General features: G+C 33.6%; 1 pseudogene; it reads right to left on the bottom strand.

Moving 5' to 3' along the window:
* LOC123253602 overlaps positions 1-12640 on the bottom strand; it is a 128450-nt pseudogene extending 115810 nt beyond the window's left edge.
* Positions 12641-14937: the final 2297 nt, after the last annotated feature.

The raw sequence follows: 14937 nt of genomic DNA, 5'->3' as shown, positions 1-14937 counted from the left end.
ATATATATATATATATATATCTGAAACCATGAATTTTATTCTTGTCTCTTTTCTTAAAATATTTTTTTCTTATGAACTTCTCAGTATCTTGAGTGCTATTCTTCCCACATCACAACTATTCTGTCTAGCTTAGTGAATATGCATAGACAATTTTCTCCCTCCCCTCACTTTTTTAGTTTAAAGGCCTCCTAATTACCTTTGCAATACAACAGGAAAATACATGATTACTGCCTTTTTTTACAAAAACCCCAACCATGATCAGGGGCCTTTTTCTTACGATAGAATATTCCCACTCCTGATAAAGTTCAATAATTACTGAAAAATCTTTACAAATGAATTATCATGTAATTTATTTCAGTGAGTGAAATTTCTATGTGTTCTGGAAACCTGGAATTAGTACCCATTTAATACCCATTGATCCTGAATATTTTTGTAATTAAAACTTGAAAGTAAAAAGACAAAATTAATGAATAAAAATATTCCAAATGAATATTTACTGACTAAGCATATGTTGTGAGAAAAAATGAGGTTAATGAGATGAAATTAGGGAGAATAACTTTAATATTCTTTTCTTTTTAAGGGGCCATGATGACAAATATATCAGCATTTAAACTACCGAAACACAAGTACTTGTAGAAAGGACACATCCCTACTATCTACCTTTGTAGACAAAAAAAAATGAAAGGTATTTTATTGGGAAAAAAGGTGGACTACAGAGTTGGAAGAGAAAGGAAAAGGATCAAGGTCATATATATATCAAAAATTATAGCAGTTATTTCTGTGGTGACAAAGAATTAGAAAATAAAGGGATGGATATCAATCGAATGATGGATGAACAAATTATAACACATACATGCAATAAAATGCTATTATTCTATAAGAAACAATGAAGAGGGTGATTTCACAGAAATCTGAAAAAAAAAGACTTTCACAAACTGGGGTAGGGTGAAGTGAGTAGAATCCAGAGAACAAATGCCACTATAACAACAAAATTTTAAAAACAATCAACTTTGAAAAATTTAAAATCAATCATGATAGTTAGGGATTTGGAATTAAGAATAGCACGAACATCTCCTGACAGAGAACCAAAGGTATACTCTTTCTCATGAAACATTTTCAGACATGACCAAGTGGGAGTTTGTTTTGATTGTTTCTATATTATTTTACAATCGTGTTGTCTTTCTGTTTTTTCCCCCAGTGGTGTCAGAGAGAAGAAAAATAAATGATTATTAATTGAAAAATGCTATTTAATTAAAAATAATACAGTGAGGAAAACATGCTATTGGCAATGTGAAAACATAGGATCTAGATTCTAATAATTTATGATGTGTTTATATAACACCGGGAAGTCATTTGATCTCACTGGACCTCAATTTTCTCACTTGTCAAAAAATAATTTAGATATTTTTTAAGGTCTCTACTCTAGTGCTATGATTTTCAGATCTAAAATTCTATGTGTTTATTTCAGTCATTGATGGCAAGTATGTTAGAAATGTACTCCTTATCATGCTACCAGATATGCTAATTGAAAGACCAGAAAACTTGTTTAGCATAAGAGAATAGAATCTATGCTGAAAATTCTCCTAATATTTATTACCCTGAGCATATCCCTTAATTATTTTAAGGAAACTCACAGTTTCTCTGAGAACTATCAGAACCTTTCATGTTCTATACATGATAGCTCCCTGTTTGCTTGTTTTTTAATACATAGGTAATTATATGGAGAATGTCCATGTAGTTTACTTCTGGCATTACTCCTAATAAGTGTGATGTTTATCAAGAAATGGAAAGAAATTATATTTTTGATGATATTATCAGCTTATAGACACAATTAGAAATATTTACTCTCTGTTCTTTATGCTGTCTAGTTTTGGACCCTAGTAATCTTGACATTCCTAAAGAGATTCCACTATGTGGCAAAATGTTGTTTGATAAGCTTGTAGAATAAAAATGGCTTTCAATTTTTGGAAATTGTTGATAAGTCCTAACTGAAAATATAACTGAGAAGGACTATCAACCAAACTCAGTGGATTAATCCTTCTTTAGCATCTGTGACTATAGAGAGATATATGTGAAACTTATTCATACAAAGACAAGTAGAGGAGAATGAAAAATCCACATGGATTCATCTAACTGTCATGTCTCTTCATTTTGAATTCCATGTTTATAATGGATGCTAAAAGAGGCTATTGCAAAATAGTTGAAGTGATGCTCATTTCAGAAAGGTCTTTCAGTCTATTACAGCTAAAAATTTAGCAGCATTATTTTTATATTTAATTTGGAATATTTTCTTTCATTCTTTCTCTATCTTTGGTATCTAGAAATAGCAGATTGTGAAACAGGTAGAGTGAAGTTCCAATAAATATCACTTCTGTCCTTTGATGAACATAAATTAATGTGAACTATGATTTCTAATGTCAGTTTCCTTTCCCCTTCTGATTAAAGATTTGGGATTTGAAGCTTCCATAATGTCATGGAATGAAGACATCACAAAGAGACCCTTCTTCTCATATAAGAGTGGTCTTTGAGTACATATGTGTAAGTGTATATATGTAGTTTGCTTCAGTTTATCAGGAATTCTGATCTCACTAAGGAAATTATTATTTTGGTTTGCTTGTTTTCTAAAATTCAATAAAATTGTTCCAGTCTTTCTTAAGTTATTAGCTGCACATTATCAAGAGACTTGTTGTGTTTGAAGTGATATTTGCTTAGTATTGTACACATAGATTTTCATGCATCCTAAGTATCTAGAATGAATGTTCTTCTTATAATTAGGAAAACATCATTCTAATGTAATGATCTGTGAAAAATAGCCCACTTACATTCATGATCAGTTTTGATGTGTTAGATCCCACAAAGCTTCTATAAGTCTTTTTTTATTTGTTTTAGTTTTCTTGGATGGAGGACATTTTTCTAATAAAAGTGAAAATACGTATCTTAAGTAATTTGGTATTTAAAGGCTATCTCTGGATATGTACATAAAGTATAACTTCATTGTTCTGTAAGCTATAGACTGCAATCTTCTGAGAAAACTACTTAGTTATTCATTTTCCTTGAAGTTAGCCATTGAAGCAAATTTTCTGCACTACTTGGGTGAGGCTTTAACTATTTTACAATGCTATTGCAAGTATAGAAATGATTGGATGAGAAGTCTATTAGGTCTATTTTACAATGCTATTGCAAGTATAGAAATGATTGGATGAGAAGTCTATTAGGTCTATTAGGAGCTGAAAAGCTTTACCAGAGTCATTAAAAAAGTAATTTATATTTACATCAAAAATGTGCAATGATTTCTTAGATTTTATCTATTACATTGCTTAGATACATTCTCTTCTTTGGCCATTAGAAGGTTAATTTTTTACAGTTATGGAGGGAAATCTCCAACTATAATAATTTCTCTAATTTTTGTCTAGTATTTATGTCTTTTTCAGGCTATCTTAGATTTGGTAACAATTTTAAAGGGATTACATTTGTTATCCTCTCCCTGTTAGTATATAATTGGAATTCAGGAAACCATAATTAATGCATACTAATGTGCTATGGGGATGTTTGTTTCATCACCTCCATATATTTGCTAAAGTTCTTCAGTTTTCAATTATTTTTGCAAATAAGAGAGCTAAAACATTTAAGGAAACTATGCCCCAGAGCCGCCTCCTCTGTGAAGTATTCCCTGACCAACCCAATAAATTCCTCTTCTGGTATCTTCCAATATATATTGGAATATATAAAGTAACAAGATATTGACCTGCATTTACTAACATATGCTCCTAAATTTTGAGATGTGAGAGATCTTTGTCATGATCTCCATTATTTTATTGTTGAGGATATGGAAGCCCAGGGATACTAAGAAATTTCCCCAAAATTGAGGAGGGAATTAATGAGAGAGTTAAATTTTGAATTCAGTATTTTTTACTCCAAAAAATCTAATATTTTTCTTGATACAATGTGCTGACTCACTTCAAAGAATCAGATGCATAGATGATAGGAGAATCCTACAAAACACATAATCTCTTCTCAAATCCTGGCATGTCACAGGATTTGAGCAGCAAATCTAGGCATTCCACATGTCTCCTGACTGTCTTGTAGTCAGGGCCACTCGAAACAATTATAAACAATAAAAGAAAGGAATTTGAGACTACAATAAACAATCTTCCTAGATCTCATACTCACATTCACCCACATATTTCACTACAAAAATAAAAAAAATGGCCAGTTTAGATATTGCTCTTATAACAGACATATATTTTTTTGCAATTTCTGGCTAATTTATTTATTTTATATCTCCATACAATTTTATATGTTTTCAGATATTTTATGATAAATGTTCTCTATCTGCTTCCTCCCCTTTCCCCACCCAGTAAAATGGCAAATAATATGTTAAAAGTTGTATATGTATTATTTTACAATATATAGTTCCATGTTCATCATGTCATAAAAGAAGAAACAAAACTCTTAAACTAAAAAAAATAATGGAGGACATAAAGTAAAGTAAAGTATGCTTCAATCTACCTTCAGACTGACATTATTTTCTGTTGTGGTGGATAGACATTTTTGGCATGGTTCCCTTGGAGTTGTCCTGGATCATTGCCTCTCTAATATTTGATTCTCTGACCAATTTATAACAGAATAAATAATAATATTTAAATTATATATCTCGATTATCTATATCAACAGGAATAATTTCTATCATACTTAATCTCCATATTATCCTATTATGGGTAATTAAAGCTCAAGTGAGTTCTGAATATGTGTGTGTGTAAATATATAATGTCTGAATCTGAATATATAGTTTTATATATATATATGAAATTTTTAAGGAGCTAATTTAAGCTTAATGCCTCTGATTTTCCAAATTGCTACTGTCATTTAACCACATATTATCCAAAACACACACACACACATACATATACCAGGCACTCTAAAATTATATATATATTTCTATTATTTATAATGCTGCAGATGTATAATGCCCTAAGATCTTAAGCTAGGGCAGTGATGGTGAACCTATGGAATGAATGCCAAAAATGGCATGCAGAGTGCTCTCTGTAGGCTCTTGGCCACTGTCCTTCCCCTATCCTTGCCCCTTGAGTTTATTACTAGAAAGTCAGAGAGACTCATGTGGATCTGCTCTCTTCCCCCTCTCCACCATGCTTGACAACATTTTTTCACATCACCCACCTCTCTGCCCAGCAACACAATGGGAGCTCATAGGATGTAAGGTCAGAGGCTCACAGGTGGCTGAGCTGGAGAGGAGCAGAGTACTTGGGGGGCCATTTCACACCATCCCCCTTTGCTGAATACATGCCTCACTTTACTCACCGCTCTGCCCAGCAACCCAGTGGGAGAGCTTTCTCCTTCTCCTGTGGGGGATAAGGGGAGGGGAAGGACACATCCAACATTCAGTAGGGGGAGGGGCATGCATGTAGTTTTGGGAGAAGGCAGGCAACTCACTCTATCTGGGTAGGTAGAATCAGGGCCTAGCACTCCATCTCTAAAAGGTTTGCAATCCCTGAGTGTTGGTGGTCTCCTCACCAGGTGATTAAAGAATGAGGGGAAAAAAAACTAGATACAAAATGAAAGTCTGGATGAAAGTGAGATCCATTTCCTACTCATTATTCAGTTCTTGATTCCCTATCACTAAAAGTAAGTTAGATTCTAGAAATATTAAGCTTTGTGATATTAATATGATATTATTCATAAAATTCTCCAAAGACTTCCTCTTCTTTTATCCATTGATGTTAAGGTCTAGTTTTGATATAGCTAGCTTTATTAGGTCAATGAGAAGTGTCTTCTCAAATAGCAAAATTCATTTCAAACCAGAAGGGAACTGAGTAGTCACCAAAATTATGTAATTTTGCAAATGAGGAAACTAAGGTCTAGAAATATTAAATAATTTTCATAATATACAATAGCTAATACTTAAGAGAACTAGTATTTGATCTCAAGTCTTTTAATTTCAAATATAGTGTTCTTTCCACTCTACCTTGCACTGTTCCTTAGGATACCACTGATTGTACCAGCAAATTTTATAGAATTATAAAATAGAGCAAATATAAACATAAATTTGAAATATTTTTGTCTTGGTTCATTTTTTTCAGTTTTTTAAATGATAAATAAATAAGAGTGATAGGTAAGACAAGATTTAAGGTGTTCCCTGAGTTTATATCTGACTCATTTTTTAAGCATTTCATAATATTTTTTGAAAAGATAACATGGTTACATAATTCATGCTCTTACTTTCCCCTTCACACCCCAACTTCCCTCTGCCCCCCATGGCAGATGTGTATTTCCACTGGTTTAAACATGTGTCATTGATCAAGACCTATTTCCAAATTGTTGATAGTTGCATTGGTGTGGTAGTTTAGAGACTACATCCCCAATCATGTCTGCCATAACCCATTTGTTCACTGAGTTGTTTTTCTTCTCTTTCCACTCCTATAGTTCTTCCTTTGAATGTGGGTAGTGTTCTTTTCCATGAATCCCTCAGAATTGTCCTGGATCATTGCATTGCTGCTAGTAAAGAAGTCCATTACATTCTATTTTACCACACTGTATTGGTCTCTGTGTACAATGTTCTTCTGGCTCAGCTCCTTTCACTCTGCATCAATTCCTGGAGGTCTTTCCAGTTCACATGGAATACCTCCAGTTTATTATTCCTTTGAGCGCAATAGTATTCCATCACCAGCATATACCACAATTTGTTCAGCCATTCACCAATTGAAGGGCATATCCTCATTTTCCAGTTTTTTTGCTACCACAAAAAGTGAGGCTATAAATATTTTTGTACAAGTCTGTTTATCTATGATCTCTTTGGGGTACAAACCCAACAATGTTATGGCTGGATCAAAGGGCAGGCATTCTTTTATAGCCCTTTGAGCATAATTCCAAATTGCCAGCCAAAATGTTTGGATCAGTTCACAACTCCACCAACAATGCATTAATGTCCCAGTTTTGCCACATTTTAGCCAATCTGCTAGGTGTGAGGTGATACCTCAGAGTTGTTTTGATTTTCATTTCTCTAATTATTAGAGATTTAGAGCACTTTCTCATGTGCTTATTGATACTTTTGATAAAGAAAAAATCAACAGATATTCCCATAAATACAGACACAGGATCAGGATATAGTAATTTTATTTTCAGTTCTACATATTCTTCCTCCATCTATTAAGGTGTCATTGAGTAACTTGAAGAGGGGCAGAGTAGAGACCTCTAACCTCCCTACCTTTAAGAAAAATGTTAATTCCTATATGGAAGGTAAGCATGAATTTGGGACCAGAGAGATGGGATACCAAGGAAAAATTATATGAATCTGTTCCCTTAAATAGTATTAGTCTGAGGGATCTTGTTTACATGTTCTAAAATTATGATATCTGTTTTATGGGGAGAAAGCAGGATCCCAAATTTTACATAGAAAATTTGATACCCTTCCCTTTCAATACCAGCTATAACATTTCTTTTCAATTTGTAGCAAAATAGAGTTTAAACAAAGTACACATAGTACAATATGTACCATACTATTCAGAGTCACAGAGCTCTCCAATTGAGAAGAGGGTAAATTAGTCCAACTGAGAGTATCCAAGACCTTACAAAAGGAGAAGTTTTTTTTCAGTCTTTAAAGTTACAAGTTGGAGATAGGGACGTAATAAAGACTACTGCCTTCTTTCATATCAATTTTTCCCAGCCTTTTCCTTCAGCAATCTGAACTATGGTTAGCATCATCCATTTTTCTTCTCCAAGCTGAAACCTGGAACTGCTCAAAGTGACATAAAGAACACTTGAAAACCAAAGAGCTCTTCCCTGTAAAACTCTCACCAACTCCACCCGATTCTTCATGGAAGATAGGACATTCACCTCCACCAACAATGAGCAAGTCTTATACTAAATGATTTGGGTCTAGGATCACACTTGCTACTGAAATCCTTAACTTGAGTTATAGTTTGGACCATATATTACCACCTCTAAACAACTATGCCTTCTTGTCACTCCTATTAATTCATTCAATATGAACTCAAAGAGGACTAGTAGTGAAAAATAATCATTAGACCTTCTTGATACTGACAACCTATGTTGCACACATATTACATATATTGTCAATCTGCAAATTATTCTGCTGTCAATATATATATATATATATATATGTATATATATATATATATATATATATATCCCCAAATGTGTGTATATGTATGTGTGTTTGTGTGTATAAACCAGTGGTTCCCAAACTTTTTTGGCCTACTGCCCCCTTTCCAGAAAAAATATTACTTAGCCCCCAGGAAATTATTTTTTTAATTTTAATAGCAATTAATAGGAAAGATAAATATACCTGTGGCCATTACCACCTTCCTGGGTCACTGCAGCACCCACCAGGGGGTGGTAGCACCCACTTTAGGAATCACTGGTACAAACTGTCCATTGGCCCTAGCTCTTCACTGTGGCTACCAATAGAGATGTAGTACTGAAATTTATGATTCCATAACTATAGTTTCCAAAACATGTTCATAGGTATCCTACCTAGAATCTCTCTCTATTTAATCCATAATATACCCTGGCATCATGATGTTATTACTGTTTTTCCAAAAGTTGATTCAGTCATCCTTTTTTCAGAATCACACTTGACAGTAAAAGCTTTAACTCCTTAGTCACCTTTCATGGAAAAAAAAATCTGACTGTCTTTTTTTTTATTTCCTCCACGAATCTCAATAAAGCTAGCCTACCCACCAAAATATAAATTACTTCTACATCCTTATTGTTGCTCTTACCTTTTTATTCTCACAAGTAATTCCCATTCTTCAAGACTCAGTTCATTTTCTATAACTTCCATATCTTTAACATACATTGATCTCTTTTACAGTTTTTATAGATACTTGGAGGTCTCAGTTAACACTGACCACTATGATTCCTTATATTTGCTCTTCCAGTTTTCATGGATATTCCACCTCTCCTCATAAAAATTATTGCACATTCAGACAAAAGATGTATACTTCATTTTCATATTCAATGTGTGTTTTACAAAGAAAGGATCTTTTGGATTCCATTTAGAAGCAGTTTTCCCCATCTGAGGGTAAAACTTGCCAAAATGCACCCTTGTCAATTGTCAGGTATTTTTGAGTTTACAAACTGCTGAAAAAAATGTAGATAAAGGTCTAATAAGATGTTCCCAGACTCAAGAAAATACACTGAGTAGACTTTTTAAAAAACTCACAAAAATGCTTCTCATGAAATTTAAATTGTAAACACACAACACATAACATAACATTGAATTTTTCAAAATATCAAGTCATAGATTCAAAAGATTGTGAATCTGAAAGGTGGAAGAGATTACTGTGGCCATCTAGTCTATATCTGAATTTAAAACTCTCTATAAAACATAGCTAAAACTGGTGGTGCAGTCTGTCTCAAGGCCTCCAGTGATGGAGAACCAATTACTTTCTGGAGTATCCTATTTCATGTTAGGATATCTCCAATTAAAAGAAATACATAAATCATATAAATATATTGTCATATATGTATATACATACATATATTATCATTATATCTATTTAATATTCATATGTTGAATATTTATATTGCAGTAGTATTTTGGTAGAAGCCATATATATGTGTATATGTATGAATATATCTATGTGTATATATGTGTGCGTTGACTTATATTTGTGTATGCATATATGTGTAATATTTGGGTGAGTTTTCCCTCTATTTGACCATATATGCACAGACTCATACATACAAACAAAACTACTATATAGCTATAGATTATGTCTCTATATAGTATATCTATATATACAGACGTAATTGATAATCTATATCTATTCTATACTATACTATAGAGATAAAGATATAAAACTTATATACGTCTATGTACAGAAAAATACTATATTCATAGGTATAGTTATAGATTTTGATTTTAGATTTTTATATAAATATATAGATATGGATATATAGATATGTCATATCTGTAGATATACACATTGGCATTATCTATATTGATATTTATGTATTATTTTGTTAATGTATATGTATATATGTATATGTATATAAGAGAGCATAGTATCTATAGTATTTTTTAGAAATTCATAAATGTTTCTTTATAAATTTTCTACTCTGCCTACTCGTGTTAACACAGATTAAAGGGATACAAACAATTCATGACTATTATATTAAAATATAAATTATTATGCAGAATGTTAGGATCTAAACAATATTAACATCACAATAATATATATGTATATATGTATATATATATATATATGTATATATATATATATATATATAACTTCCTATTGCATCCATCACCATTTTTCATGGTTTTTGATCTAATTGATATATGCAGGAAACTTCAGAGCTGATTTGATTTAAACTTTTCTTGTTAATGATTTGGAGTATTCTTTGATATGGTTTTTGTTAGTTTTCATTTCTTCCACAGACTTTTTTTTCGGACTATTGCAATAGTTTCCCATCCCAGTAACCAGTTCCTTCTGTCTTTTGTACATTACATCATTATCCAGATTAGATCCAGAATGGAATTTTCCCTCTGAAATATTTTACCTATTGTGTTGAATTGTGATTAAGACTGTGAACAGTGCACAGTAACAGAAATTGAACAAATTATTCAGCCACATAGTCACAGACAAGAGTGAAGAAAGCATTAGGAACTTAACTTTGCCCAGTTAGAATTCCAGAAAAAGTCCAATTCAAGCAAAGGCAAAAGAGGAGGAAGGAAGGAAGGAAGGAAGGAAGGAAGGAAGGAAGGAAGGAAGGAAGGAAGGAAGGAAGGAAGGAAGGAAGGAAGGAAGGAAGGAAGGAAGAAAGGAAGGAAGGAAGGAAGCGAGCAAGCGAGCGAGGGAGGAAATGAGGGAGCGAGCGAGGGAGGAAATGAGGGAGTGAGCGTGGGAGGAAAGGAGAGGAGTAAAATGACCAAATGATGTCTGGGATTTCCATTGAAGGTCTATTCACAAACTTCTCCAATGCTAGAATATGACTGCCTTCTAAAGAGTATCACTACTAGACTTCAAAATAAGATTCAGCTTTATTTGAAATATTAAAAAAATGAGTTGAAAGAATGTAAAATATTTCATATATTCAACTGAAAACTAAACAATTAAAATTTATCTGGCTAAAATACTGTTGAAAGCATAAGTGAAAAGTTCTTTGTTTATTACATGTCATGAATCAGAATATACATTTTACAATATCATCTCCTCTTGATAAAGCAGTGGTCATTATAACTGAGTGTTTTATTTTTTTTACTGAGAAATTCTTTTTTGTATCTCATGTTTATAATGAATTTTACCCAGCTATCTGTCCAAATCTTGTGAACAATTGTCTATAATGATTTAGACAGAATAACAGAGTTTCTCTGTAGACTGCTTTATTAAATATCAACTTCAGACATTATGAGCCTTCTCTAAAACTATAATTCAATAGTTTCCACTGATTTGTTCTAGATTCTCTTCTCTGTATCTCTGTCTCTGTTTGTTTGTCTGTCTGTCTGTCTCTCTCTCTCTCTGGTTCACTTATAAGCCCTTGGAAAATAACACTTAAATCAGAATATCTAGATTTTTTCCTCTTCTATTAACCTGTATTAGCAATTCTTTGCTAGACCTCTCCAACTGGATGTCTAATAGACTTCTTAAACTTAAAATTTCTAAACTATAACTCACTATGTTCCCCCTTACTTCCCTGTGTGTCTGTCTCTGGGCATTAACATACTTCTAGTTATATAGATTAATGAGCTTGAAGTCACCCTGTTTTCTTCAGTATCCTTCATTAAAATATATCAGCAGTTGCAATATCTTGCTGATTTTATCAAATTATCTCACATATCTATCTCTTTTTTTATTTTGAACCCTTAACTTCTGTGTATTGACTTATAGGTGGAAGAGTAGTAAGGGTAGGCAATGGGGGTCAAGTGACTTGCCCAGGGTCACACAGCTGGGAAGTGGCTGAGGCCGGATTTGAACCTAGGACCTCCTGTCTCTAGGCCTGGCTCTCAATCCACTGAGCTACCCAGCTGCCCCCACATATCTATCTCTTGATGCCACTCATGCCCACACCCTATTTTATGAAGTAATTACTTCTTGCCTGTACTATTATGATAGTATGCTAAGTGGTGTCTATCACCTATATCTCCCCTCTCTAATCCATCTTCCAAACAACAGTCAAATTGATATTCCTAAAGCAGAGATCTGCCCTTGCCACACCATAATACAGGAAACTTAAGTGTCTTTCTTTGATTCTAAAATAAAATGACCCTTCTCTGACATTCTCTTCTTCCTCACTTTGAATTCTTAGATTCCCTGGGTTATTTTAAATCCTTAATGAAGTGATACTTCCTATTTAACATCTGTTATGATTCCCTCAGTTTTTTCCCCTGTAAAATATTTTGTATTACTAGTTTACATATAAGCTGTTTCTTTGTCAAATATAAGCTTTTTGAGGAGAGGAACTATCTTGTTTACTGTTATCTCTTAATGCCCATCCTACCTGTCTGAATGATCATTTTATTCTCCTTTGCTGCTCTAGCAATAATGTTAAGCTTCATAACTGTGGTTGTACACAAAGACCCTGTAGTGAGCTTACACATTTTCTCTATATCTTCTATGTAGTTTAACTCATCAAATACCATGGATTTAATTATCATCTCTCCGTAGATGACTCCCAGATACACAATTTGTAAGCATTTCAAAAAATGTACAAAACAGAATTCATTGTCTTTCCCTAAAACTCATTCCACTTATAGGCTTTGCTATTATTACTGATGGTGCCATCATCTTTTCAGTCATCCAGGTTTGTAAGTGTGATATATTACTCCTCAGGTGTCCAGTCAATTATCAACTCTTATTATTTCTACCTCAACAATTTTTGTTAGTTCTGTCTCCTGTCTGCTACTGAAACACAAATCTAATTTTACCCTTCTTCCTTGCACTATTTTAATAGTCCCCTAATTGATATCTATAAAACATGTTTCTCTCTATTCAAATCCATGTTCTGCACATCTGCTAAAATTACTTTCCCAAAGCACACATATTACAATGTCTCTCTTTTATTCATTGGATGCATGTGGTGACTTTCAGCTCAAACATAAACTCCTTTAATTAGACCTGAAGACCTTCACAGTCTAGTCTTTGCTTCCTTTCCAAACTTGTTAGATATTATACTTTCCCCAGCTTTCTGCAATCTGGTGGCTAACCAGACTGGACTCATATTGTTCCTAACACATACCATTCCATCTCCCATCTCTGTGAATTTATACCGCCTGTCTCCCATGGCTAAAATGTACTTCTTTCTTAAGAACTCTCAGAAACCCACTTTTTTAAGAATCTACCTACAATGCCACCTTCTACAAAAATTATTTACTGATTCACCCCAAACTACTAATTATCTCTGTACAATTAATTTACTTAACTTATATATATTTATATAAACTTGCATATGTGTATATCATTTCTCCAAATACAATGTATGTTCCTTGAAGTCAGGGATTGTTTCTCTTTTATCCCTGCTTCTCCAGCACCCAACAAAATGATGTAAAAATAGCAAATGCTTAATGTTTTTGCATTGATTTTATTCATAACACAAAACTCTAGCTTACTTCTTGGCACATAGTAGGGTAGGCAGATATTAAGTAATTTTTTAATACTTTTTGATGGAGCTGCTTAGGATATGTTTTTGATGAAATCACCTTGTCTAGATGTTCTAAAAATCTGATTCAACAGGTGCATACCAAAATATCAGAATGAGATTATATTAGGTAAAATAGTGATGAGTATAACAGGTAGAGGGCTGGACTTGGATTTAGGATGACACTTAGAATCTCTGTGATTCTAGTCCAGTAACTTAACCTCTCTAAGCCTCAGTTTCTTCCTATGTGAAATGGGGAAGATAATAATACTTACCTCTCAGGGTATTTTTTATGTTTTTAGTTTTGTGTTTATTTGGGGGAGTGGTTGAAGAACAAATTAGATAATGTTTAAAGTTATGCATATAGATACTAGCTATTATTAAATAAAAAGTCAAGAGTGGGGGCATGAAAGTTTTTTATTTCAACATGAATTTGATAGACTTTGTGTTAGTCACTGAGGATATAAGGGAAATAAAATATTCTCTGCCTTCAAGGAGTTTACATTCTATTGGAGAAAAATAACATAGGTTCATTTGGGTCCAGGCAGTAGCCGTGAAAATGGCCAGAACAATCTCCTTTCCTATGGCCCTCGTTTCCTTGCTCATTTCTAGAACCATGGCCCGTGGAGCGGCTATCACAGATGGGATGATTCAGGTGTTTGATGACATAAAAATTAATAAGTATTTCTCTCCAGAGGAGGGGAAAAAGTGTAAGAAGGTCATGTTGCTCTCGCTGAGTGAGGACAAGAAGAACATTTTCATGTATGCATGGAAGGAGAACCATGTGGATGATCTGCAGTCTGCAGGCAATTGTGGATGACTCCTATGCAACCTTTGTTAGGATTCTGCCCTTATGCCTTATTTTTCAAGATATCAACGAACACTGCCACTAAGCCCTCTAAGATGCCAACTACAAAACCAAGTAGAGAAAGAATGAAATCTTGGCATTTTTCTAGACAAAACAGTGATTCCCTCTCAAGAGAAAAATATTCTATATGAGGTCTAAGGACTCCATTACGAAGAAATTGACAGGAATCAAGCATGAATTATAAACCAGTTATGAGGAAGTGAAGGGCCACTGTACCCTGGCTGAGAAACTGATAGGCGATGCCATGATCTTCCTGGAGGGGAAACTCAGAATTCTCCAACCTCCAGCCCTTTGACCTGGTACTGCTTAAGCTCAGACCAACTCAACCCTGCTAGACTCAAGGGTTTGATGGAATCATAGCTGACTGCTGAATGGTCCCTTCACCCATTTAGCAAACTGTTCCCTGGAATTTCATGGCTCTTACCTTCCCAAACCTACTTTGATCTTTG

Source organism: Gracilinanus agilis, chromosome 1 (genome assembly GCF_016433145.1).
Source record: "Gracilinanus agilis isolate LMUSP501 chromosome 1, AgileGrace, whole genome shotgun sequence".
NCBI classification, from domain to species: domain Eukaryota; kingdom Metazoa; phylum Chordata; class Mammalia; order Didelphimorphia; family Didelphidae; genus Gracilinanus; species Gracilinanus agilis.
The sequence above is the reverse complement of the archived record's forward strand: the minus strand, read 5'-3'. Positions and strand labels throughout refer to the sequence as shown.